Source organism: Heptranchias perlo, chromosome 1, assembly GCF_035084215.1.
Source record: "Heptranchias perlo isolate sHepPer1 chromosome 1, sHepPer1.hap1, whole genome shotgun sequence".
NCBI classification, from domain to species: Eukaryota; Metazoa; Chordata; class Chondrichthyes; order Hexanchiformes; family Hexanchidae; genus Heptranchias; species Heptranchias perlo.
In genome coordinates this window covers 189,761,168-189,788,160 of record NC_090325.1, presented here as the reverse complement: position 1 = coordinate 189,788,160, position 26,993 = coordinate 189,761,168, and the positions used below count along the sequence as shown (strand labels likewise).

The 26,993-nt window shown below is 44.7% G+C and overlaps 1 protein-coding gene and 1 long non-coding RNA gene across 2 annotated transcripts in view; one reads left to right on the top strand and one right to left on the bottom strand.

Moving 5' to 3' along the window:
• The window catches only part of ccser1 (coiled-coil serine-rich protein 1), a 1,034,597-nt gene that overhangs the window by 504,332 nt on the left and 503,272 nt on the right, over positions 1-26,993 (bottom strand). The window lies entirely within an intron of this gene.
• LOC137330121 (uncharacterized) overlaps positions 1-26,993 on the top strand; it is a 71,813-nt gene that overhangs the window by 34,000 nt on the left and 10,820 nt on the right. Inside the window, exon 2 of the long non-coding RNA XR_010965008.1 lies at positions 7,262-7,358. This is a non-coding gene — a long non-coding RNA (uncharacterized lncRNA). The remainder of the gene's footprint in view (positions 1-7,261; positions 7,359-26,993) is intronic.

Genomic DNA, 26,993 nt, shown 5'->3' with positions numbered 1-26,993 from the left:
CATGAGCCTCCTCCCTCCCTACTTCATCTAACCCTATTCGCATTTAATAACACTAGTTAAACATTGTGTGGAATTTGCTGCCCCAGGAAGCTGTGGAAGCTACATCATTAGATAAATTTAAAACAGAAATAGACAGTTTTCTAGAAGTAAAGGGAATTAGGGGTTATGGGGAGCGGGCAGGAAATTGGACATGAAGCTGAGTTCGGATCGGTCAATGCCCTGTGGGTGGCGGAGAGGGCCCAGGGGCTGAGTGGCCGGGTCCTGCTCCTACTTCTTGTGTTCTTTAGATTTGTGGTTGGGATCAGATCAGCCATGATCTTATTGAATGGCGGAGCAGGCTCGAGGGGCCGATTGGCCTACTCCTGCTCCTATTTCTTATGTTCTTAATAATGCGTGGTTGCCTATACTGAGGATCTGATTATAGGCAGATCAAGTAGATTCATACTTCAATTATCTTGCAATCCTCTAATTTGCAGTACAATGAACAGTGCCTCTATTGCCATGACTATTGGACCATGAATCCTGCTACCATGGAGTCACTGATTTGTCTCTCTGCAGCTTTCAAATATCACTGGGCTCAAACTGTGGTGAAAAACTCTCCATCGCCAGTGGCACACTAAAGGTTGTGATTAGTTGTCACCTTGTGATATGTTGAAAGTGTCTCACGAGGCTACTCCTGATTGAGTTTGATGCACACAATGCTCAGTCAGTTAGAACATTCAAATCCTGTGGCAGAATATGGATGACGATACTGTCGATGCAAATCACCTCTTCAAAAAAAATGGCATACGGTATTTATCACTTAAAAAAAGAGAAACATATCAAAAGCATGATTTATTCTCTTGTTCCGTGGGAGTTACACAACAAGCTACAAGAAAAAATATATTCATTACCAGCTGTTTACTACTTTCCTCCAGAAAAAAGATTTTAAAAATGTTTTAAACCTCACAGTGAAACAAGTTAATGCTATGTCAATTAACACCCTTTGGAAAATAAACTAGAGGAGTGTTTGGTTAGGAATGGGCTCAAAGTTCACAAGGGGAAACATTGATGGAGATGATCAAACACTAAATGCATCATGGGAGGGGGGTATTTTTGCCGGTCTGGTATTTGTAGCAAAATTATAAACAAATCTATTGCACACATTTATTATTTCTCTGTAAATAGCTCATAGGGGAAATCTCCCTCTAGGATGACTCCTCACTTATTGGGATCATGGATATGTTAAGGAAAGCAACATGTGAAAGCTGAGTAATTTACAGATTATGGAGTTGGGCTCAATGGCATTTGAGGGGCAGGGGACATTTTGCTGAAACGTCCTTTAGGAGATTAAGGGTGGGCAAAAGATGATCCAACATCTGACATCTAGGCTAGTTCTGTAAAAATAAATCCTGTAAACTTTGGTTACTTGCACTGTTTTACTACACATTTCCACACATTACAGAAGTGACTACACTTCAAAAGAACTTTCATTGACTGTGAAGCGTTTTGGGACATCCTGAGGTCATGAAAGTTGCTGTATAAAATGTTATGTTCTTCCTTTTTTTCGTACACCATGACGATTGGAAAGATGCCTAAATCTCCTTGTAGCATTTGCCTCGGTAGATTCTGTGCTCCTTACGCTGCAAGATGTAAGATCTTGATGTATTCAAAGAATTATACTGTGAACTACTGCTCTGAGACCAGCAGCTGCAGTCGAGGTTCTGGGCAGGCAGTATCTTGTTTACACTGCCTTTCTGGAAGTGCTTTCTCCTGCCTTGGAGAGAGATCTCCGAATGTGTGCTTACACTCATGCATAGAGCTAAGTGTACAAACTCTGTAAGCATTTAAATGAACTGCAGTAGCAAAGGGAGCAAAGTTCTTTGAATTCATTATCAGAATCTTGCCCAAAGGTTCCAAGGGACACACTGAGTGCTTTTTAAAACCCAGCTTGATGGTGCATTAAAGTTATATTCCATGTAGTGTCAAACCCAAGTGGTGTGAGACTACCTCCTCCAGGGGGTCCCACACAGCTTCTGATCTGCAGTCAGATCTAGACTTCAACTTCAGTGTCATTGCGAAGTAGAAGCTGCTTTCACAGCAGTAGTTAAGCGGTAGTGTAAGCATACCATTAGCGACATGCCAATAAAGCAAATGAGGGCTATATGTAAGGATGAGACACAAACTCTGTACCCTCGCCACATATTTCATTCCACTCTCTGGCCATTACCTCAGGCTAAACCAGACTGTTCGCAATCTCAGCGCCATATTCAACCTTAAGCTTAATTCCGATCTCATATATTCTCCATCACAAAGGCAGCCTACTTCCACCTCCATAATATCTCCCAACTTCATCTGCCGCTGAAACCATCATCTGTGTCTCTGTCACCACCAGACCTGACTATTCCAATGTTCTCCTATCCTATAGTCAGATGTGGGGTTATCAGGTAGTTTACCCCAAGAATTGTATCTCAGAATAACAGCCCCTTCTGCGCTTCAGTGCAACCCATCAGAGTGGGTTTGCCAATTTGGTGTTGAGCTCTGATCGGCTTTAAACTGTAGACTCATTAAACTCCCCCCAGATAATTTCCTTTCAGCTTTGCTTTGTGAGTTACATATCCTGAGACCACTTTGTTCCGCACAGCAGCTCAAGGGAGAAGAAAATCAAAATAAAGTCAGTTGTTGTGCTTGGACGCAAAACGTGACGTAAAGCACAAATAAAATGGAACGTAGCTTGCTCGGATCCAACTGGGAAAAAACTTCTTCAAATCTTGGCACATTCATTAACTATGTCAAGAAATAATTTATGAAGGGATTGCCTCCATCCTTAGCTTTATGGGAGTGAACCAACTGCTTTCAAACGATGATTGCTTTCCAAATTGATTATGTCCTGCTTTCAAATTGCCCATTTAAAATCAGATTTGCTTCTTTTTAGATTGAATGGGCCCTCACAAATCATCATACTGTATTCATTTTTGCACTTCAATGTTACCTGAGCAGAATGCCAGATAGGACAAACAGCATCATCATTTGACCTGCGTAGTTGGTCCACTCCCATGACAGGACAGCTCTGCAACTCTTGTGTCAGTCCCCTCGCATCCAATGCAGTCACCCTCAGAGTACACTAAATTACAACAGCTGGCTGTTAAACTCTATGTAACGATGAAAAGATCAGAAGGGATTGTTTATATATGTCTCCGGGGTTGCCATATGGTTTAATCATAATCTTAAAATCAATTATCAGGTTAATATTGTTTAAAAACTAGGAAACCATCCCAATTTCCTTTAGTTATGATTTAAGTGTAATCTTTTGAATGCATTTTACGAGTTTAAAAACATCTTATCTGCCTAATTTAAAAATAAAATATGGATCAGGCTTGCATTCATTTTCTACTCTCGGAGCTAACATTCCTGACGGAAGCCCTTGGAATCCTTTCAACTGGAAAGGACACACAGTTTTTTTTTTAATGTTCTTCATTGTCTCCAACCTCAAATGTTTCTTGGGCTTGAAGATTAAATGCGACCGAAACTTGTGGACAGGTGTCCTTTGCAGTCAGCGCGAACACGAGGTCTGGAGGGGAGTGCATTCCCCTGCTTGGAATGTATACACCAAGATGATTCAATCTAAAATCAATCTCACAGCATATTGGACAGCAGACCAGCTCAAAGCTGTTGGTTTAATCATGGGATGATAAATGCTGAGGTGCAATGAGGAAAAGGAAAGCCTGCGGCATATTCACTGGAGTCCTAAATTATAATCCTTCTGGCTGAGTTACCTTTCAAATAATGCTGAAATAGTGCAATTTGCACTGTCTAAAAGTCCTTTGCCAACATTGTTAGGTAATTCCCCATGCATTCTACACCAAACACACACTGCACGAATGGTAATTTTGAATCTGATTGACTAGATAGTGGAAGGAATTGGTTGCCAGGATTTGGATTACTTATTCGTGGTCACGGGCGCACTGTAATGTCAGCCAAGTAACTTTTTTTTATTCGTTCATGGGAATGTGGGCGTCGCTGGCGAGGCCAGCATTTATTGCCCATCCCTAATTGCCCTTGAGAAGGTGGTGGTGAGCCGCCTTCTTGAACCGCTGCAGTCCGTGTGGTGACGGTTCTCCCACAGTGCTGTGAGGAAGGGAGTTCCAGGATTTTGACCCAGCGACGATGAAGGAACGGCGATATATTTCCAAGTGGGGATGGTGTGTGACTTGGAGGGGAACGTGCAAGTGGTGTTGTTCCCATGTGCCTGCTGCTCTTGTCCTTCTAGGTGGTAGAGGTCGCGGGTTTGGGAGGTGCTGTCGAAGAAGCCTTGACGAGTTGCTGCAGTGCATCCTGTGGATGGTACACACTGCAGCCACTGTGCGCCGGTGGTGAAGGGAGTGAATGTTTAGGGTGGCGGATGGGGTGCCAATCAAGTGGGCTGCTTTATCTTGAACATGGTGTAAAGTTCCCCTATCCCCAATAAGCTTATGTTTATAAAATAAAAACAGAATATCCTGGAAAACACTCAGCAGGTCAGGCAGCAACTGCGGAGAGAGAAACAGAATTAACGTTTCAGGTCGACGACCTTTCATCAGAACTTCAGGTCATTGACCTGGAAAGTTAACACTGTTTCTCTCTCCACAGATGCTGCCTGACCTTTCCAGCATTTTCTGCTTTTATTTCAGATTTTCAGCGTCTGCAGTATGTTGCTTTTGTTCCAGAGCATATGTTTATACTCTGCTACAAACAAGAAAAAGCACTTCAATAACTGAGGATGGGATGAAATCGAAATATCATAAAAATGGACCACTTTGCCCACTCCGACTGATTTTAGGAATTTATCCCATCAGTGGCTGAGCAACACAAATAGGTAGGCCCCAGGAACTAGCTGATTGCAGCTGGGTAGTGATAGGGATGTTGTAATTGGCCTCACCATATCTGGGTTAGGAGGAGAAAATCATCCAGGGGTCTTGGTCCTGATTACTGAAGCCCATGACTGGGGATGCCGGGAGAAAACAGGTTCTGGGTCGGATGGGATTTTCCCTCCCTCAGTTGAATAGTCTGCCAGTCTGCCAACATTCGTTGTCCATAGTCGCACGCTTGAATTAGCTACCGGAAGGTGACCGACATCTTAAAAACTGTATGCCAGGAAGAGGTCAGCACCATTAGGGGACGAGGAGAAGAATGGTGAGGTGAGGCAAACCAAGGTGAGATGAGGGGAGAGGCAAGGCTAGGAGAGGTGAGGTGAGGCGAGGAGAGGAGGCAGCAAGGAAATTGGCATGAAAAGAAAAGCCAACTTTGACCACTGAAACCCCTGCAATCAACTGCCCAGCTACATCTGAGTGCTTGGGGCAAGAGTGTTCCACAGCTCAAGAAACTTTGAGGTGAACCATTTTTTAATGATTATTAATCAACGACTTTCAAATGGTCTATTATAGCATTATAATACAGCAATACAGAATGATACATTTGTGGCCTCATTGGCTTAGTAAAGATTAAGAATCTCTCTACCAACTGATGCTTGACCAACTTGCTGAGTGCTCTCTGTGGCTGAACCTCCCAGATGGAGGTTTCCAGCATCTGTATGGAGTAGATCTTGGAGTTTATATCGTTCTGGGGAAAAAGAATAGATTCCTCTATTTCAATCTCTATACTTCTGTATTCATTGCCCATTGAGGAGTTTTAACTGAAGCAAATAGTTTTGTAGAAAGTTAACACAACACGCTGGGAAACAATAGTCAACTCATTCCAACCCATTATTTTTTTATCTAAGCAAGATAGCTCTGAGCGATCATTAATTTGTTTCACAAGACTGCAAGAAATATTATTTTTCTTACCCACCTTCAAAGAGTACAGGGAGAAACAAAGAGAATCGCTCATTTTTATTAACTACAAAACAACTTTTACATGAATCGTTCATTCCTTTACCTTCCTTCTCTCCCAAGTAGTCTTTGGACTCTTGAAGAAATGATAACCATTATGAATGGTCTCTCCCTTGCACAGCCTTGCCCAAGTAAACATTATTTTTTTCCTTAAAATGGCATTTTTCCAACTTAAGTTTTGCATGCCAATATTGGCAACAATCCAACAACAACAACTTGCATTTATATAGCGCCTTTAATATCGTAAAACTTCCCAAGGCGCTTCATTGGAGCTTTATCAAACAAAATTTGACACCGAGCCGCATAAGGAGATATTAAGACAGGTGACCAAAAGCTTGGACAAAGAGATAGGATTTAAGGAGCGTCTTTAAGGAGGAGAGCGAGGTAGAGCGGTGGAGAGGTTCAGGGAGGGAATTCCAGAGCTTAGAGCCTAGGCAACTGAAGGCACGGCCACCAATGGAAGAAAATCGGGGATGCGCAAGAGGTCAGAATTGGAGGAACGCAGAGTTCTCGGAGGTTTGTAGGGCTGGAGGAGGTTACGAAGATTGGGAAGGGAGAGGCAATGGAGTGATTTAAACCCAAAAATGAGAATTTTGAATTTGAGGCATTGCTGGATCGGGAGCCAATATAGGTTGGTGAGTATAGGGGTAATGGATGAACGGGGCTTCGTGCAAGTCAGGATGTAGGTAGCAGAACTTTGGTTGAGCTGAAGCTTATGGAGGGTGGAAGATGGGATGCCGGCCAGAAGAGCATTGGAATAGTCTACGTGAGGTTGGTCAGGAGAACATTGGAATAGACATTTGTCTAATACAAAGTGCGGTACAGCAAACATGCATTAAAATGGACTTTGTTAGTGGGGCAAGCTTTACTGTGTCTGTACATAAAAGGGTGCAAATTGTGTTGTACAGTGACGAGACATTTAAGACCGATGCACAAACAGTTATCTTGAAAAGGTTTGTAGTGACGCATTGTAAGCTGGGCAGTGCAGCCAATGCAGAGTTTACATGGGAGCCGTTCCTTGAATTCAATCTGCTGAGAAGCTCTCTGTCTGTATAAGCAATAAGAACATCAATACGGCCCCTTAAAGAAGATTGTGCAGGACTTGAGGTTCAAACAAAAGGGATGCTGGATTGCATGAACTTCCGTTTGAACTGAGATCTTCACATACATGCAACTGTTATAATATTGGGTTTTTATATTGCTCGAGACAAAATTTTCTATAAGCTGAAGGGTAGCCAGACATTCACAATTGGCAAATTATTGTTCAGATTATTGTTCACCTCTGCTATTTTTGTCAATTTGGCCATAAGTAACGTCAATCAGCAATCCAAGCTGATCTCGGTTCAAAAGCAATGCTTTATCAACGAGAGAAAGCAATTCAAAATTCAGATCGTTTTTTTCCTCTCCTATTTTAGATTCAACTGAGTTAAAACTCATGTGAAACGAGATGCCATTCAAATTTCACTGTGAAGATCTGAGGTGCCAATGCAGAATGGCAAGTCTTGCAAAAAGGTGAGAGGGTGCAAAGATTCCAGGGACGGCTGAAAGTCATTCTAATACACAGTGAGGACAGTGAGTCCTTTTGAGGTTTAGCCTTGCCTGATGATGTCATTCACCTTGCTCTTTAAATGAAGAGTTTGCAGAGAAGGAGGAACTTCAGTTGCCTACTTTAAATAAATCAAATATGGCTGGCACTAGGTTGCCCCCATGTCATTATCAGGAAAACTAATGTGCAAGTGCCCCCCTTGTAAGGAGGCACAACTAATAAAACCATTTTAAAGGTAAAGTTTAATTTAAACAAAACCAAAAAGGAAATTCATCATTTAAATCATAATATTATTGAGTGCGTCTATCAGACACTTTATTCCCTGTGGTCTCCACTGGTCGCAGAAGGCCTCAAGCGTACTGCATGCTCCCACTCCAGGGCCACCAAAGTATGGACAAGGCCAGTCAGTTGTGCCTGAAGTAGGTCCTATAAATGCACAGAAGAAGCTTATTAGAGCCACTACGAGTTCACGTCAATGCTGCTTTCCGTCAGTTCGGCTGGAACTTAAAGGATGCATTTGTCTCTCATTTGAGTGAATTCCAATAACTTCAATTCGAACGGGCTAAAATCTCACACTCAAATTACCGGAGCCTTCCCATTCTGCTTATAACATTCTGGCCTATATATATGTTGGTGGCAAAGTGCTCTTTCCCTTCACAACTGCGCTCCATTAGAAGCATTGTGTAATGCATCACTAATTATACATGGAAAGAACAAAAAAAGGGACAACTTTTTTGCCTGTGTCCCGCAGAGGTGATGAACTGGCCTTCCCCTGTAAGCAACAAAGTTGGTTTGTCAGCTTTTTAATGAGGTCCACTTGTTTATTATTTCCCCTCCCTACGACAACACGTCACTTAAAGAGTGTAGAGACAAGGAGAAAGACCACAAATGCTGGAAATCTGAGAGGAAAGCTGGAAATGCGAAACGGTTCAGTCAATATCTGAAAGAGAAAGATTGGTCATTGTTTCTGGGCAGGACCTATCGTCAGACTCACTGGCATTAATTTAACCCCCCCCACCCTTGACGGGCAGGAAAGGGTCGGGCAAGGGTATTAAGATCTTGAAAATCAAAATCCCGCCTCCAATCCGATACGTTCCCGGCCACTGTAATATTAATGATGGCGATTCAGGCCATCAACGAGGCTCCTGCTAAAAGCAGGCGGAGTTCCTACTTAAGGCACAAAGGTTGCAGCCTGATGATTTCATAGGCTCCATGACGGAATATTATAGGACCTACTTCAGGCACAACTGACTGGCCTTGTCCATACTTTGGTGGCCCTGGAGTGGGAGCATGCAGTACGCTTGAGGCCTTCTGCGACCAGTGGAGACCACAGGGAATAAAGTGTCTGATAGACGCAAGCTAGAGGGTGCCCAGCACCAGCAGCAGAACCATGGCGGGAGGAGGTGAGGCCAGAAGAGGCCATGGTAAGTTTTCAAAAATGTCCTCCCCTTTGAACTCCTCATGGGCCAGGAGGAGCAAAAGGACCCTCAAGGACTCCTTGGGTCTCTCCCCTCACCGCCGCCTCCGATCGTGCACTGGGAGGGAATCCCCGGCCTCTCCCCAATCACGAGGCATTCCCCAGCCCTCGCCGATCGTGCACCACGATTGCCATGGAACCCTTCGTCCCACTGACTGCCGGAGACCGTTCCCATGGGTCCCTGGCTGCGGCCTCCAGCCGCCAAATTCCCGCTCCCACCCGCTGGACAGGTGGTGAATCTGGCCAGTTGTCGGGCAGGAATCGGGGAAGTTTTATTTAAACGAGGCCCTCACGTTAAGATCAGCAGGGCCTCCACCTCCCCAAATTCTCCCAGATCACACCCGTTACTGGGCTCTCCTGCATCCTTCCCACAACCACCCCTCCCTGTAACAATCAAGGCCACTATTTCTGTATAACTAGATATCTGTACCAAAATAAAATCAACAATACACTCAAGAACGATTTCAAGGTTCACAAATCTTTGAAGTTGACAAGGCGTCTAAGAAAGTGTATGGGACACTTACCTTTGTAAATAGGAGCATTGATTACAAAAACAAGGAAGTCATGCAAAACTTTTACAAATCACTGGCTAGGCCTCAGCTGGAGTATTGTGCACAATTCTAGGCACCGCACTTTTGGAAGGATGTCAAAGCCGTGGAGAGGGTACAGAGGAGGTTAACCAGAATGATACCAGAGACGAGGGACTTCAGTTTTGTGGAGAGGTTGAAGAAGCTGGGATTGTTCTCCTTAGAGCAGAGAAGGTTAAGGAAGGTTTTATAGAGGTATTCCAAACAATGAGGGGTTCTGATAGAGCAAATAAGGAGAAACTGTTTCCTCTGGCAAGTGGGTAGGTAACCAAAGGTTATAGATTTAAAATAATTTGCAAACGAACTAGGGGGGAAATGAGAAGAAATGTTTTCACACAAAGGGTTAAGATCTGGAACGCACTACCTGAAAGGTTGGTGGAATCAGATTCCATCGGAACTTTTAAAAGGCAATTGGACATGTACTTGAAGAGGACTAATTTGCAGGATTATGGGGAAAAAGCTGGGGTGTGGGACTAAATTGGACAGCTCTTTCAAAGAGCCGGCACAGGCACGATGGGCCAAATGGCCTCCATCTGTGCTATAAGGTTGGGTTGGTCATAATTTCGAGAATAGCCCTATATTGAAATACCTCAAAACAGCACTGAAAGGACAATTATTTCTATTTGTTCTGGTTTTTTATTTTAGGTGTCTCCCCCCGCTTCAAAGTCTCAGAATATTTCGAAACACAAAGGTAGTCAAATTGATCACGCATGGCAGTATGAATACGTGCAGCTGTGATCCTTTTGAACTGCTAAGAGGATCAGATGTTCTGCAAGACCACAGCGGTGTACATAGAAAGCCCACCCAGAAGGGGGGGAGGGGGAGAAACTCAGCAATGTACAAACGGATCAGACAGAAGCTCAGATTTAATTGAACCCTGCCCATCATCTCCTTTGAATTTTGAGTGAGCCTAGGAAGTATTTCATGTTGGCTGCACACTCATGCACAGTTGGCTATCCTTGAACTGACTTGTGACATTTGCAAGGTGATGCAGTCCACCTGGGTAAAAGGTTAACAGAACAGTTTTCAACCCGGGGCGGAAAAAAACCTCATATCATCATCTCTGTATTATTTCATAGTGAAGACGCCGTTTAATATAATTTCTGTTTTTCTTTTTAATTCTCCATCTCCAATGTTCCTCCCTTTTCTCCTGACGGTGAAGTCTGATGCTCACTACAGTTCCACAGGCTTCATCCATGACCTCACCATAGTGGTCATTACTCTTGAGTGATCCCAGACAGAGCATCTTGGCAGGGATCAAAACCGAGCACAAACTGGGAAATGCATACCCAATCCAGCAGAATCTTCATATGTCCCTTTTCATTCATTCTTGTTGCATAGAATCATAGAATGGTTACAGTACAGAAGGAGACCATTCGGCCCATTGAGCCCGTGCCGGCTCTTTGTAAGAGCAATCCAGTTAGTCCCACTCCTCCGTTCTTTCCCCGTAGACCTTCAAATTTTTTCCCTTCAAATATTTATCCAATTCCTTTTTGAAAGCTATGATTGAATCTGCTTCCATCATCCTTTCAGGCAGTGCATTCCAGATCAAAGCACTCGCTGCGTAAAAAAGTTCCCCCTCATGACGCCTTTGGTTCTTTTGCCAATCACCTTAAATCTGTGTCCTCTGGTTCTCGACCCTTCTGCCAATGGGAACAGTATCTTTTTATTTACTTTACCGAAACCCTTCATGATTTTGAACACTTCCATCAAATCTCCTTTCAACCTTCTCTGCTCTAAGGAGAACAACCCCAGCTTCTCCAGTCTATTCATGTAATGAAGTCCCTCATCCCTGGAACCACTCTAGTAAATCTTTTCTGCACCCTCTCTAAGGCCTTCACGTCTTTCTTAAACATAACTTCCTTGCTTTAGTACTCTATGCCTCTATTTATAAAGCCCAGGATCCTGTATGCTTTTTTAACTGCTTTCTCAACCTGTCTTGCCACCTTCAAAGATTAGTGCACATATAACCCCAGGTCTCTCTGTTCCTGCACCCCCTTTAGAATAAACCATTTAGTTTATATTGCCTCTCCTCGTTCTTCCTGCCAAAATGTATCACTTCACACTCTGTTGCCTCATAGAATTCCTTATCCAAGGATAACACAACTATAAAATCCCACTTCAAGCTGAAAGCATTCCTGCCCTTTCTGCTCAAAACACTGAATAAAAATCAACATAAGGATAAATTTCCTCTTCTCCCCCCAAACTCTCTCTTAGGTGCCAAGTAGGTGGAGCATATCCAAAGATACTTCCTCAGAATCAACTGCCCCCTCCTGATTTGGTACAATTGGTAAATTTAACCAATTTACATTAAGCTTCTGAATACAAGTTGCTTATGGATGAGCATTAAATGCTGCTCTTGCCAGTGATGCCCACATCTGGAGAACGAACTCGGAAAAATAGAAGCAGTGATCCCGAGGACACCCCAATCAGCACTTCTCGCCGCCCCAACACAACTCCTCCAACAAGTACCTGCCATTTTCTATCCTTCACCCAATTTCTTATCCATCAATCTGAATCCCCACAGCTTTGAAATAGTAAGCTTTCATGTGAAACTTTGTTCAGTGCTTTTTGGAAGTCCACTATGCAATAAGGCTTTCCACAGTCTACTTGGTACATTACTTTCTGAAAACTCCAAGAAGTTGGGCACGCAATTCTTTTCCGACTAAATCCACACTGATTACTGTTTACTAAGTTATTATTGGATAGATAATCCTTAAATTTACTCCTGATAACAGACTTCAGGTCTTGCTTCTGGTTTGTCGCCCTTTTTGAAAAGGCATCACGTTAATCTTTTTCCTGTCAATTTATATCTCCTCAGTGTTCATCAACTCCCTCATAATCACCATCAAAGCCTCACAAGTCTCCTCTCTGATGTATCAACCCTCTGCCACAATGAACAATTTAACTGGATCAATTAATTTTCAATCCCCTTCATGATCTTGGGAGTATCAATGAGGTCGCATTGAGGTCTTCTCTTTTCCCAAGAGAGTAAACCCAATTTCCGTAACCTTTCCTCGTGAGTTAAATTCCACATCAATCCACTCTCCTTCTGTGAACTGTCTTGCCGGTAATTTACCAGGTAGCAATTCAGCTTTGAAGAGGTGAGATTCCAGTCTGGAAAGGACAATGGAGAGGGACGAGAGGAGGCAAAATATCTTTTCTCAAGTGAAATATAACTCGTTCATCCCGCTATTCACCATACGCTGATAAAATTACGGCAATTGCACGGCCTTGAAATCTGCAATTTCTGAGAATATAACTTTGTTAGCTATGTGTTACTTAAGAAAAGAGGACTTGTAGCTCCTCTGTGTTTGTCTGAGCCAGTCCCTCCACTCCGTTTATGTGCCTTCGGTAATGGGCAGCAATATGAGAAGCTTCCTCTCCCACGAAAGGTGTATCCTATTTTCAACAGAATCCTGGAAGAATCCACACACGCCTTTGGAAAACAAAGGTTCCAGAAAATCCCTTTGCTTCCCAAATAGCTTTCCCAATGTTAGAAACTTTAATAAAAACAAAACATGCACAATACTCAGCTTAACAAGTTAATCTTGAGAAAGGCAGTCAGCTTTTTCTATTCAATTCCTTTGCAGAGATAATAATATATGATGGTGCTAAATTGACTGGATGTCAAACTCACAATCATCACTAAATCTCATTGGCACAATGTTGTCAGTTTAGCAAGACTTAAGATGTTAATAGGTGCGGTATTTTCAGAGTGATCATTTCACATTGGTGACCAGTACATTTATATTCAACATTTTGATTTGTGGGAGAGTGCAGCTCAGAATTTCCATTACCTTTAGTAATGTAATGTTTGGAGCTGTAATAATAAATAAATGTCTGTACTGAAGGCACCGAACACACACATCCCCACTGTTAAAATATTTATAATTACAGTGCAGAAGGGCAGTCGTTAGCACCAGTTACAGTGCAGGCAAGTTTCCAATTTTCCTCAAAGGATCTTATTTCAGAAATGAGGTTTCATATTTGTTGGGTGCTCATCTGTTCTTCAAATTTACTTTGTTAAGTCCTGCTACTGCATCCTACCCTCAAAAGGGTTCTTTTTTTATTCGCTCATGGGATGTGGGTGTCGCTGGCGAGGCCGGCATTTATTGCCCATCCCTAATTGCCATTGAGAAGGTGGTGGTGAGCCGCCTTCTTGAACCGCTGCAGTCCGTATGGTGACGGTTCTCCCACAGTGCTGTTAGGTAGGGAGTTCCAGGATTTTGACCCAGCGACGTTGAAGAAACGGCGATATATTTCCAAGTCGGAATGGTGTGTGACTTGAAGGGGAACGTGCAGGTGGTGTTGTTCCCATGTACCTGCTGCTCTTGTCCTTCTAGGTGGTAGAGGTCGCGGGTTTGGGAGGTGCTGTCGAAGAAGCCTTGACGAGTTGCTGCAGTGCATCCTGTGGATGGTACACACTGCAGCCACTGTGCGCCGGTGGTGAAGGGAGTGAATGTTTATGGTGCTGGATGGGGTGCCAATCAAGCGAGCTGCTTTGTCCTGGATGGTGTCGAGCTTCTTGAGTGTTGTTGGAGCTGCACTCATCCAGGCAAGTGGAGAGTATTCCATCACACTCCTGACTTATGCCTTGTAGATGGTGGAAAGGCTTTGGGGAGTCACGAGGTGAGTCACTCGCCGCAGAATACCCAGCCTCTGACCTGCTCTCGTAGCCACAGTATCTATATGGCTGGTCCAGTTAAGTTTCTGGTCAATGGTGACCCCCAGGATGTCGATGGTGGGGAATTCGGCAATGGTAATGCCGTTGAGTGTCAAGGGGAGGTGGTTAGACTCTCTCTTGTTGGAGATGGTCATTGCCTGGCACTTGTCTGGCGCGAACGTTACTTGCCACTTATCAGCCCAAGCCTGGATGTTGTCCAGGTCTTGATGCATGCAGGCTCGGACTGCTTCATTATCTGAGGGGTTGTGATCATCAGCGAACATCCCCATTTCTGACCTTATGATGGAGGGAAGGTCATTGATGAAGCAGCTGAAGATGGTTGGGCCTAGAACACTGTCCTGAGGAACTCCTGCAGCAATGTCCTGGGGCTGAGATGATTGGCCTCCAACAACCACTACCATCTTCCTTTGTGCTAGGTATGACTCCAGCCACTGGAGAGTTTTCCCCTAATTCCCATTGACTTCAATTTTACTAGGTCTCCTTGGTGCCACACTCGGTCAAATGCTGCCTTGATGTCAAGGGCAGTCACTCTCACCTCACCTCTGGAATTCAGCTCTTTTGTCCACATTTAGACCAAGGCTGTAATGAGGTCTGGAGCCAAGTGGTCCTGGCGGAACCCAAACTGAGCATCGGTGAGCAGGTTATTGGTGCGTAAGTGCTGCTTGATAGCACTGTCGACGACACCTTCCATCACTTTGTTGATGATTGAGAGTGGACTGATGGGGCGGTAATTGGCCGGATTGGATTTGTCCTGCTTTTTGTGGACAGGACATACCTGGGCAATTTTCCACATTGTCGAGTAGATGCCAGTGTTGTCGCTGTACTGGTCTTATTTGCAGCGTACGATTCTCAAACTTCACCCCTGCCTTGGACCAAGGCACTTCATCAACGAGAAAAAAACATACAGCTTATTTTAGTTACACCCTCCCTCCTAACAGTTAAAGAAAGAAAGACTTACATTTATAAAACACCTTTCATGACCTCAGGATGTCTCAAAGTGCTTTATAGCCAATGAAGTGTAGTCACTGTCATATTGTAGGAAATGCGGCAAACAATTTGCGCAGAGCATGGTCCCACAAACAGAAATGAAATAAATGACTAGGTCATGTTTTAGGTGTTGGTTAAGGGATAAATATTGGCCCGGACACCAGGGAGAACTCATCACACAGACCTTTGCTGATATACTTCCAGGCAGTTCGAATGGTTTCCCCAGCAGCACAGCAGTGAGTGTTATTCAGATTCTTTTATAGTCCAATGATAGCTACAGAAATTGGGCAGCACTCTCGCCTCTGAGTCAGAAGGTTGTGAGTTCAAATCGCACTCCAGAGACTGGAGCACAAAATCCAGACTCACACTTCAGTGACTACACTTCAGAAGTACTTCAGTGGCTGTACAGCACTTTGGGTCATCCTGAGGTCTTGAAAGGCGCTGTATAAATGCAAGATCTTTCTTTCTTTCTTACCCGCCCTTGCCCCCCTTTATTCGCTTGTCTTTCGCATTTTGATCGCGTCAATCTTGGATGATGCAGATTCTGTTTGAACATGTTTATGATTTTGTGAGAAATAGCGACCAGAGGAAATCTTACTGGAACGCAATTATGATTGGGGAGAATTTCCGGGGTCTGCACCCGGGTGTACAGGACTTCCTGAATGTAGTGTACTGAATAATCGAGTGTGTTGGAGCACATGCCTGTAAAGGAGCTCACCTGATTTTCCTTCCATTCATTTAAATGGAGGAAAATTGGGTGGGTTGTTTTATAAGCATGTGCTCTGGACCCCAACCTTCCCCCCGACAAAATGTTCCGGTATTACATGCACCCAGGCAATCCTGTACAACAGACCCAGGAAAACTTCCCCGATGTCTCGACAGATGGCAACCATAGAAATTCCTACCCCATTGTTTCGGTTTACATATTTAAAACTTAACAGCGAACTGACCTTGTCCAGCCCTACAAACCCTAGTCCATGCTTTCGTTACCTCCAGACTTGACTATTCCAATGCTCTCCCTGGCCAGCCTCCGATCTTCCAACCTCGGTAAACTTGAGCTCATCCAAGTCTCTGCTAACCACATCCTAACTCGTACCATGTCCTGTTCTTTCATCACCCCTGTGCTCGCAGGCCTACACTGGCTCCCAGTCTGGCAACGCCTCGATTTTAAAATTCTCATTCTTGTGTTCAAATTACTCCATGGCCTCACCCCTCCCTATCTCTGTAAGCTCCTCCAGACCCACAACCCTTCGAGATCTCGGCACTCCTCCAACTCTGGCCTCTCGCACATCCCCGATTTTCATCGCTCCTTCATTGGCGGCTGTGCCTTCAGCTGCCTCGGCCCTAAACTCTGGAATTTCCTCCCTACACCTCTCTCTCCTCTTTTGTTGCTTCTTAAAACCTACCTCTTCTGTCGATATATCTCTTTATGTGGCTCAGTGTCAAATTTTGTCTGATAACGCTCCTGTGAAGTGCCTTGGGACGTTTTAACTACGTTAAAGATGCTTTATAAATGCAAGTTGTTGTTGTGGTGGTGCTGCCAACTGTGGCTCAGTGGCAGCACTCTTGCCTCTGAGTCAGAAGGTCATGGGTTCAAATCCCACTCCAAAGGCTTGAGCACAAAAGCCTTCTAGCCTGAGGGAGGTGACGTCTTTCGGATGAGACTTTAAACTGAAGCCCCATCTGCCCTCCTAGGTGGAAGTAAAAGATCCCATGGCACCATGCGCAGAAGATCAGGGGAGTTCTCCCGGTGTCCTGGCCAACATCCATCCCTCAACCAACACCACTTAAACACATGGGGGGCGATTTTGGCACCCACGATCGGGTGCGTTCCTGGCGGGGGGGCCACGAAAATCGGGGATTCCCGGGGCGGGTCGGGAGCCCGGCTCCAACCCGCCCACTTCCGCGTTTCCCACAGACGCGCTGACGTGCGCGCGCAGCCCCCGCATGTGGGACTCCCGCCGGCAATTAAAGCCAGCGGGGTGCCACTTCAGGTATTTAATTTGGTATTTCAGGTCGTTTACAGACCTGATTAACGAGATATTTCAGGAGCGGTGGGATTTTACAAACAACTGGGACTGTTTCCCGTACTGGGGGAAACACTCCCAGTTCAAATCGACGTGTTGCAGCCATCAGCCTGTGGCAGCTGCAAAGGTCCATTTGACAGGTGGGGGAGGGCGGGGGAGGCCCTCACTCATTGCAGGAGGCCACTCTGTCACTTGGGACAAAGTTTGGCCTCCACCACCCTCCTCCTAACAATAAAATTCACCAACTTGCACACTTACCCCGGTGTCCAGACACATGTACCTACCTTGCGGACCCCCTCAGATGTACATCTTCCGAATGTGGGCCGCCGTAGCTGCAGTCATGACCTCCTCGGAGGACGAACAGCATCACCAGCCTCGCCGGCCACACCGTCCAACTCTGACACGTGGAGCTCCACAACACAGTGCTGTGACACATCCACCTGTACAGCAGGAGGGAGGGCAACCGCAGAGAGAGATGCGTCGCAGAGGGCACTACCCTCGCCACAGGGTCCACATACCGAGGCTCAGCTTTCTGGACCTCTCTGAGCAGCAGTGCACACGGAGGCTCAGAGTCACTCGACATGTAGTCGTGGACATCTGCAGCCTCCTTCATGCCGAGCTGCTCCCGGCTGGCCCGAGCACCATCTTCTTACCTGTCGCTGTCAAAGTCACCACTGCCCTCAACAACTTCTCCTCCGCATCCTTCCAGGGTGCCACCGGGGACATCACCGACGACTCTCAGTCGTCTGCACAAAAGAGCCCTGCAAATACACCTACACCCACTCTGCAGTGACACAATGGGTGGCATCAGTTGTGGGTCTTCATTGTGATCCTCAGGAAAGGGCATTATTGCACAAACCAGACAAGATTCGCAAAGACGTGGCAGTAGTGGTGACAATATAATATGTAATGTGAGTTGGTCAGAAATTAAATACAAGTAAAAACCATGACAAACCCTCAGACACCCTTGTGCATCCCCTTCATGCTCACGACACGTTTGCCTTACGCTGCCTACTGCACATATGTGATGCATGCCCTGTGGCTGCAGCACAGGTAGTGGCAGGTTGAGTGAGGCTGACTGTGAAAGAGATGCATGAGAGGGTGAGTATGAGATAGAGCCATGAGATTGTATGAGGATTGGGTTGAGTGGTAGTGGCGGGAGGAGTACTGGCGAGGTGAGTAAGTGCAGGTAAGATGAGGATGAGGTTTGAGTGAGTGTGATGGGGTGATGTGACATTGTAGTGTTGGCAGTGCAGAAGGAGATGTGGGGTGGGGGCGATGATGTGGCAGACGGAGTGTAGGGGAATGAGTAAGTGTACTCACTTTGGCTGACCTACTTAGGTCATTGCAGTGCCTCCTGCACTGTATGCAGGTGGGCGATATGTTGGTGGTGCAGGTGACCTCCTCTGCCACCTCGAGCCAGCCCTTCTTGGTGGCAGAGGCAGGCCGCTTCCTCCCGCCCGCCGGGGGGATGATCTCTGTCCTCCCCCTCCTCCTCACCCCATCTAATGATACCTGGAGTGAGGCATCATTAAACCCGGGAGTAGCCTTCCCCCTGGGCTGCTCCATGCTGTAATTTTTCCTATTTATTGCAGTATCAGTCAGTGGAGGACTGCCCCTTTAAATAGAGCTCCTCCAGCTGACAGACCTTACTGCACATACGCAGTCCGCCCGCCGCGCAGCTTGGCAGCGGGGAACCCGGAACAACAGTTAAGTGGATCCAATCAGCCTGCGATTGCGCGCGGGGCAGACTGATATCACCGGGCGCGTTACCCACGCGCCCAATCGCCGCCCCCCCCCCCCCCCCCCCGCTGTGAACCCGCCGCCATGATAATATCGGGCCCACGATCTTGTTATTTATCCCATTGCTGTTTGTGCGACCTTGCTGTGCACAAATTAGCTGCAGCATTTCCCTAAATTACAACAGTGACTACACTTCAAAAGTACTTCATCAGCTGGGAAGCGATTTGGGAGCTATATAATGCAAGTTCTTTACCAATAAAATTTCTGCCACAAATTCAGAATGAGAGCTCGAAGTAACCTCCACATGACATTTGATGCTCAGAAAAAGCATTTTCCTTTGTATTTCTCTCAATATCTGCCTAATTCCAATTCTACGAAACCATTTATTTAATGAAGAGAGAAGTGGAATGGAAAGAATAGGCTCCAAGGAGTACACAACTGAAGCTTCTAGCAGCTGTGCTGGTGCCTCGCACCAAAATGAACCCAATGATATTCAGACACAAGCCACAACACAATCATATTGCTTAATTATAGTCTAAGACTCATTGTCTAATAGATTAAAATTGATTGTCTTACTGTGCTCACATCTTCAGGGAGAAAGCAACTAATATCATTTAAATTGCAGCGATCAATTAGATTTCCATTTGCACAATTGGCCTGTCGGAAACAGGGCCAACACTGGTGCACAACAAAACACTTCTGATAATAGGGTGGGAACATGTAATTTCTTACACAAATCAACTTAATGTGAAAACGGCTGGCTGTAATTGACAGGCACTTACGATACACCACCATGTCATTTTGTATCTTTCTTTGCAATCCAATGGAATGTTAGATCACGTGATCAGCACTCAAAGAATCTTCTCGTCATGTGGATCATTAAACCTAGCATGCTGCTGCTCATTGCTGGCATGACAAGGCCTCCAAACAACTACTGAATTCCTTCTCATGGGCATTTTCGAGACATTTTGTTTGAAACTGTTTCCATTGACAGGAGGGTCAGTAACCAAAGGACACAGATTTAAGATAATTGGTAAAAGGACCAGAAGAGAGATGAGGAGAATTTTTTTAACGCAGCGAGTTGTTATGATCTGGAATGCACTGCCTGAAAGGGTGGTGGAAGCAGATTCAATAGTAACTCTCACAAGGGAATTGGATAAATACTTGAAAATTTGCAGAGTTGTGGGAAAAGAGCAGGAGAGTGGGACTAATAGCATTGATCTTTCAAAGAGCCAGCACTCGTACGATGGGCCGAATGGCCTCCATCTGTGTTGTAGGATTCTATGATTCTAAGTAAGCTTGAATTAGATCGGCATCCTTATGTACAATAAATAAATAAACAGATTAACTGTTACAGTTTCCTGGGGATAGAAGAAATCAACCCATTTTCCTGGATGGAATTCATCTTGTTGCAGTTGGAGAATTGACCTCTCCATAACTTCTCACAACTTTAGCATACTTATGAATCTGTTATTCCCATTCATTTCAGTTTAAAATTCTGTACCGCAAGAGTATCAATTTGTCGTCATACATTCCTGAGTCAAGATCAATGTCCTAGGCACCAGCAGACCTTCTGTACAGTCTGCCTGCTCTATTTTTCTGGAGGGCAAACAATTAGACTTAAAATTATTCTTTATTTTCCCTCCATAGAGGCACAACATCTCCACCCCACACACATAGCATTATATATTATTAGATCGTATTTACAGCACAGAAACAGGCCATTTGGCTCATCAGACCTATACTAGCTTATATGCTCGACACAAGCCTCCTCCAACTTTTCATCATCTAACCCTATCAACATATCCTTCTATTCCTTTTACCCTCATGTACTTTTCTAGCTTCCCTTTAAAGGCATCTATGCTATTTGCCTCAACCACTCCATGTGGTAGCAAGTTCCACATTCTCACCACTCTCCGGGTAAAGAAGTTTCTCCTGAATTCCCTGTTGCATTTATTGGTGACTATCATATATTCATGGCCCCTAGTTTTGGTCTCCCCCACAAGTGGAAACATCTTCTCTACATCTACCCCTTCAGAAATTTAAAGACTCTATCAGGTCACCTTCGAGGGAAAAGAGTTTGTTCAAGCAGAATTATTTTCACAGTTCACAGCATTGACTTGCTTTAGTTCAAAGTCTGCACTCAAAGATGCTTCAGGTTGAAAAATGTGTGGGAATGAATAAATGCATTACCTTCACATAAGAGGCTTTGTTTAAATTCTCTGTTACAGCAGAGCATGAGTGCTTGGTAATGTTTCCAGCTCCCCAGTGCTCCACTCTCTGGATGCTATTCCAGCTTTCCAATGCTCAAGTCTCCAGAATGGAGAGGTTATATATATATCAGGAAAGGCTGAACACGCTGGGGCTCTTGCAGCCGACAGCAACTCCCGAATGTGGGCGGTTCTGCTTTCAGACTGGATTCAAAGCTGATCCAGAGGAGTTGATCGGATTTTGAAGGGAAGTGATAGTGTAGATGGAGAGAAACTATTTTCTCTGGTGGGGGAGTCCAGAACAAGGGGGCATAACCTTAAAATTACAGCTCGGCTGTTCAGGGTGATGCCAGGAAACACTTCTTCACACAAAGGGGAGTGGAAATCTGGAACTCTCTTCCCTAAAAAGCTGCTGAGGCTGGGGGTCAATTGAAAATTTCAAAACTGTGATTGATAGATTTTTGTCAGGCACGGGTATTAAGGGTTGTGGAACTAAGGCGGGTAGGTGGAGTTAAGATGCTGATCAGCCATGATCTAATTGAATGGCGGAACTGGATTGGGGGACTGAATAGCTTAATCCTATTCCTATGTTCCTATCTAAGAGTGGCTTTAGGCACCCAGATGCCTTGGGCCTGTCACGAACCCTTTGTTTATTCTGTTTGATTCAAAATACACCAGTTAACTAGTGATAAGTGCATCTGTGTTAAAAAAAAAAGGAGGGACTGTTCGGAAAAATAGATTAAGGAATGGGCAAAACTGTGGCAAATGGATTTCAATGTAGGCAAGTGTGAGGTCATCCACTTTGGACCTAAAAAGGATAGATCAGAGTACTTTCTAAATGGTGAAAAGCTCACACAGTGGAGGTCCAAAGAGACTTAGGATGTCCATAGATTATTAAAATATCATGGACAGGTGCAGAAAATAATCAAAAAGGCCAATGGAATGCTGGCCTTTATAGCTGGAGGACTAGAATACAAGGGGGTAGAAGTTATGCTACAGCTATACAAAGCCCTGGTTAGACCACACCTGGAGGACTGTGTTCAGTTCTGCGCACTGCCCCTTAGGAAGGATGTATTGGCCTTGGAGAGAGTGCAGCGTAGATTTACTGGAATGATACCTGGACTCCAAGGGTTAAATTACGAGGAGAGATTACACAAACTAGGGTTGTATTCCCTTGAATTTGAAAATTCAGGGATGATTTGATCGAAGTTTTCAAGATATTAAGGGGAACTGATCGGGTAGATAGAGAGAAAGTATTTCCGCTGGTTGGGGAGTCTAGGACTAAGGAACATGCCCTAAAAATTAGAGCCAGGACTTTCAAAAGTGAAGTTAGGAAACACTTCTACACACAAAGGGTGGTTGGCATTTGGAACGCTCTTCCGCAAACAGCAGTTAATGCTAACTCAATTGTTAATTTTAAATCTGAGATAGATAGATTTTTGTTAACCAAAGTTACCAAGGGATATGAGACTAAGGCAGGTGTATGGAGTTAGGTCACAGATCAGCCATGATCTCATTGAATGGCGGAACTGGCTTGAGGAGCTAAATGGCCTACTCCTGTTCCTGTGTTCCTATCCTTGAAAAGAGAGGGAGAGGAAGATCTGCCTCTGAATTCTTTATTAAGCTTGGCTACTGAACCCCACAAAAAAAATATGCTTCTCATACTTTTCAATTCCAGTGCTGTAAAAGGTGACATGCTTTAAAAACAGAAACAAATATCAGGCAAGACAGGCTTCAATAAAATGGATCAGTCAAGTCAAGCGTACTGGCCTGGGGGAAGGGCAGGGGTTAAGGGTCATTAACATCTGAGATAGGGAGTTCTTAGGCTGGTTCTGTCTCCTAGAATAGCCGAAAACAGGCTGGCAAATGATACTCAGCTGTTGTCCCATTCTGTTGGTCAGCAGGGAAGTTCTCAGGGCATCAGGTGCAGTGTCTGTTGTGATAAATATTCACAGTGTGGGCTTTTGTCCTTTTAATCTTTATTCTCTTATTAAAATGAGGATTGAAAAATGCTTCCACTGCCAGACCCAATTTATGACATGATTGCTTCTTTCCACATGAAAATGATAAAAAAAAGTGGCTTCCAAGACTCAGTACCATGAGGACACTGCCCCTCCACCCCGCCCTTAAAAATTGTTCAGTCCGTCCACTTCACATTTCATGAGACATTTCATAAATCCGATTCCTGGATGAACAAATTAATTGTTTCGATTATGTGCCGTCCTTTCAAGCTTTGGTGATAGCCCCCCGTTTTTTTTTAAAGAACAATTTGTAAATCATCAGGAATTTCTGGTACACAAACCACAAAAAAACATGCACACGATTTGTGGTCTGGGATTGATGTGAAAATCCCACTCTTGAAACTCTCCACGAGCGCCCTTGATTGCAAAGGGAGTGGATTTGCATTCCTCTGCTATCCCAGACGGCAGTAAACTGGTGTTGTTGCCATGGTAACAGTCTGTTTAAATGGCTACCAGGATTATACGTTGGCTCCTCACACTCAAGTGTGGGACTTCACTCTGCAGGGTTTTGTACTCTTTCCATTTCTAAATTAGATCCTGGATATTTCCCCTTCTCCTAACCGACCCCTGCGATAAAGGTAACAAGCGCAGGTGGCTGGTATGTTGCTGTACAACTGTGACGAGAAAAAAGATTGCAAAGAAAAGTGTCTATTTTCATAATACAAAAAAACAACACCTGGTCGACATCAGTGGTTTTCAAACATTACTGCATAGGGGCCACCTACCAGTATTGACACACACGTGGCGCCCCTCGCAAATAGTGACATATTCTGGGGGACTTCCAAAATACGGACACTTCTGGGATTCCCCTGGGAAGTACTGAAATGTTCCCGGTGATGCCCTGGAAATATTGACACACATCTGGGGAAATCCCCTGCAAATACTGACACATTCCTCAGGACCCTGCACGATTCCCGACACCCTCCTGAGGATTCCTTGCAATTCCTGACGTTCCTGGGGATCCTCCCATAACTAACTTCCTTATAAATGTTGACAACCATTGTAGAAAACATCTCCCATTAGTAAACTGTAAACAATTTTACAACATCAAGTTATAGTCCAGCAATTTTATTTTAAATTCACAAGCTTTCGGAGGCTTCCTCCTTCCTCAGGTGAACGTTTGTTGGAAATGAAATCCTCGAAATGAAATCGCATTTATAATTCACAGAACAATGCTTGGTGATTACAGACAGTTTTTACAACTGCCCATTGCCAAGGCAATCAGTGTGCAGACAGACAGGTGTTACCTGCAAGGTCTCCGAATATACAAATCACCAAAAAAAAAACAACAAACAAAAAAAACAGTGATAGAGAGGTAGAAACATAGAAAAGACAGCAACTGACCCGTTATATTAAAAACAGATAACATTTGTTCGCTGGTGGGGTAACGTGTAGTGTGACATGAACCCAAGATCCTGGTTGAGTCCGTCCTCATGGGTGCGGAACTTGGCTATCAATTTCTGCTCGACGATTTTGCGTTGTCGTGTGTCTCGAAGGCCGCCTTGGAGTACGCTTACCCGAAGGTCGGTGGCTGAATGTCCTTGACTGCTGAAGTGTTCCCCGACTGGGAGGGAACCCTCCTGTCTGGCGATTGTTGCGCAGTGTCCGTTCATCCGTTGTCGCAGCGTCTGCATGGTCTCGCCAATGTACCATGCTCTGGGGCATCCTTTCCTGCAACGTATGAGGTAGACAACGTTGGCCGAGTCACAAGAGTATGAACCATGCACCTGGTGGGTGGTGTCCTCTCGTGTGATGGTGGTATCTGTGTCGATGATCTGGCATGTCTTGCAGAGGTTACCGTGGCAGGGTTGTGTGGTGTCGTGGACACTGTTCTCTTGAAAGCTAGGTAATTTGCTGTGAACGATGGTCTGTTTGAGGTTGGGTGGCTGTTTAAAGGCGAGTAGTGGAGGTGTGGGGATGGCCATAGCGAGGTGTTCGTCGTCATTGATGACATGTTGAAGGCTGCGGAGAACATGGCGTAGTTTCTCCGCTCCGGGGAAGTACTGGACGACAAAGGGTACTCTGTTGGTCGTCGAGCAGAAATTGATAGCCAAGTTCCGCACCCATGAGGACGGCCTCAACCGGGATCTTGGGTTCATGTCACGCTACACGTTACCCCACCAGCGAACAAATGTTATCTGTTTTTAATATAACGGGTCAGTTGCTGTCTTTTCTATGTTTCTACCTCTCTATCTCTGTTTTTTTTGTTTGTTGTTTTTTTTTGGTGATTTGTATATTCGGAGACCTTGCAGGTAACACTTGTCTGTCTGCACACTGATTGCCTTGACAACGGGCAGTTGAAAAAACTGCCTGTAATCACCAAGCATTGTTCTGTGAATTATAAATGCGATTTCATTTCGAGGATTTCATTTCCAACAAACGTTCACCTGAGGAAGGAGGAAGCCTCCGAAAGCTTGTGAATTTAAAATAAAATTGCTGGACTATAACTTGGTGTTGTAAAATTGTTTACAATTGTCAACCCCAGTCCATCACCGGCATCTCCATATCATTAGTAAACTGCATCAGAATTAAATGTGCTGTTAAGTCAACAAATAGAACAAAGACAACAACCTGCAATTATAAAGTGCCTTTTAATGTAGAAAACAGCCCAAGGCATGTCACAAAGGAGAAATGGAAGAATTAGGAGAGAGGACTGATAGCATGATCGAATGGATTGGTTTTGAGGGGGATACTAAGTGCAAGGTGTACAGTCAGAAATTGGATATCCACATAGACGCCTTGCGATTACCTTGTGAACCCCATGGGTCTCGGAACCCTCGTTCGGTGAAACACATGGTCTATCAAGTTACAGTGAGTATATTTTTGTGGGTCAGATTTCTTCACAAACAACCTAAATTTTATTTGACGGCTAGAGTCGGTTCTAAGGTAACTCCAGTGGTTGCAGGGAGTGCCTGACAACTTGGAGAATCAATAAACCAGTCACTGACTTATCACAGCCCAGGTGCATGTTTCAGTCGCCATCGTCACAAAGTGATGGTTAACTCTTGAATGACCACATGTAAGGGACAGCGTTGAAGGTGATGGCACAGACTGGGAGAGAGTACCAAAGCAGGAAACATGGGTTGTGACGTTCCCATGTTGCTGTTTTTGCACAGATGTTTTGTATTGAGACAGCATATTGACGTGCAGCTGCATCAGTTGTTGTGTTCCTGGTATAAACACAGAGGTCGGGCTCAAGTTTTGCAACTCTTGTGGATTTACAAGCTTTCCACATCTCTCCAAATATTGGAAGGTGAGCTCCTTCATGGAGTACATTAGCCTCTTATTGGACCATGCAACCTCAGACTGTATCAAGTCCAGGAATAAGTCTCCTTTCCGGCCTACCCCATAGTGATGCAATGTTCCATCATTGGACAGATATAGGCTTTGTGGAATTCTGTGTTAGCCTTGTCTCAGTGGTAGCACTCCCGCCTCTGAGTCACCCTGTGAGTGAGTTTAAGTCCCACTCCCGAGACTTCAGCACAAAATCTAGATTGACATTTCAGTGCGGTACTGAGGGAGCGCTGCACTGTCGGAGACGCCGCCTTTCAGATGTGACATTAAACTGAGGTCCCATCTTCCCTCTCAGTTAGACGTAAAAGATCCCATGGCACTATTTCAAAGAACGTCGGAACAGGAGTAGGCAATTCAGCTCCTCAAGCCTGTTCCGCCATTCAATTAAATCATGACTGATAGCTATCTTAACTCCATCTATCCGCCTTGGATCCGTAACCCTTAATACCTTTGCCAAACAAAAAAAAGTGCAGGGGAGTTCTCCCTGGTGCCCTGGCCAATATTTATCCCTCAACTAACATCACGAAAGCAGAGTATACGATCATTATCACATTGCTGATTGTGGGAC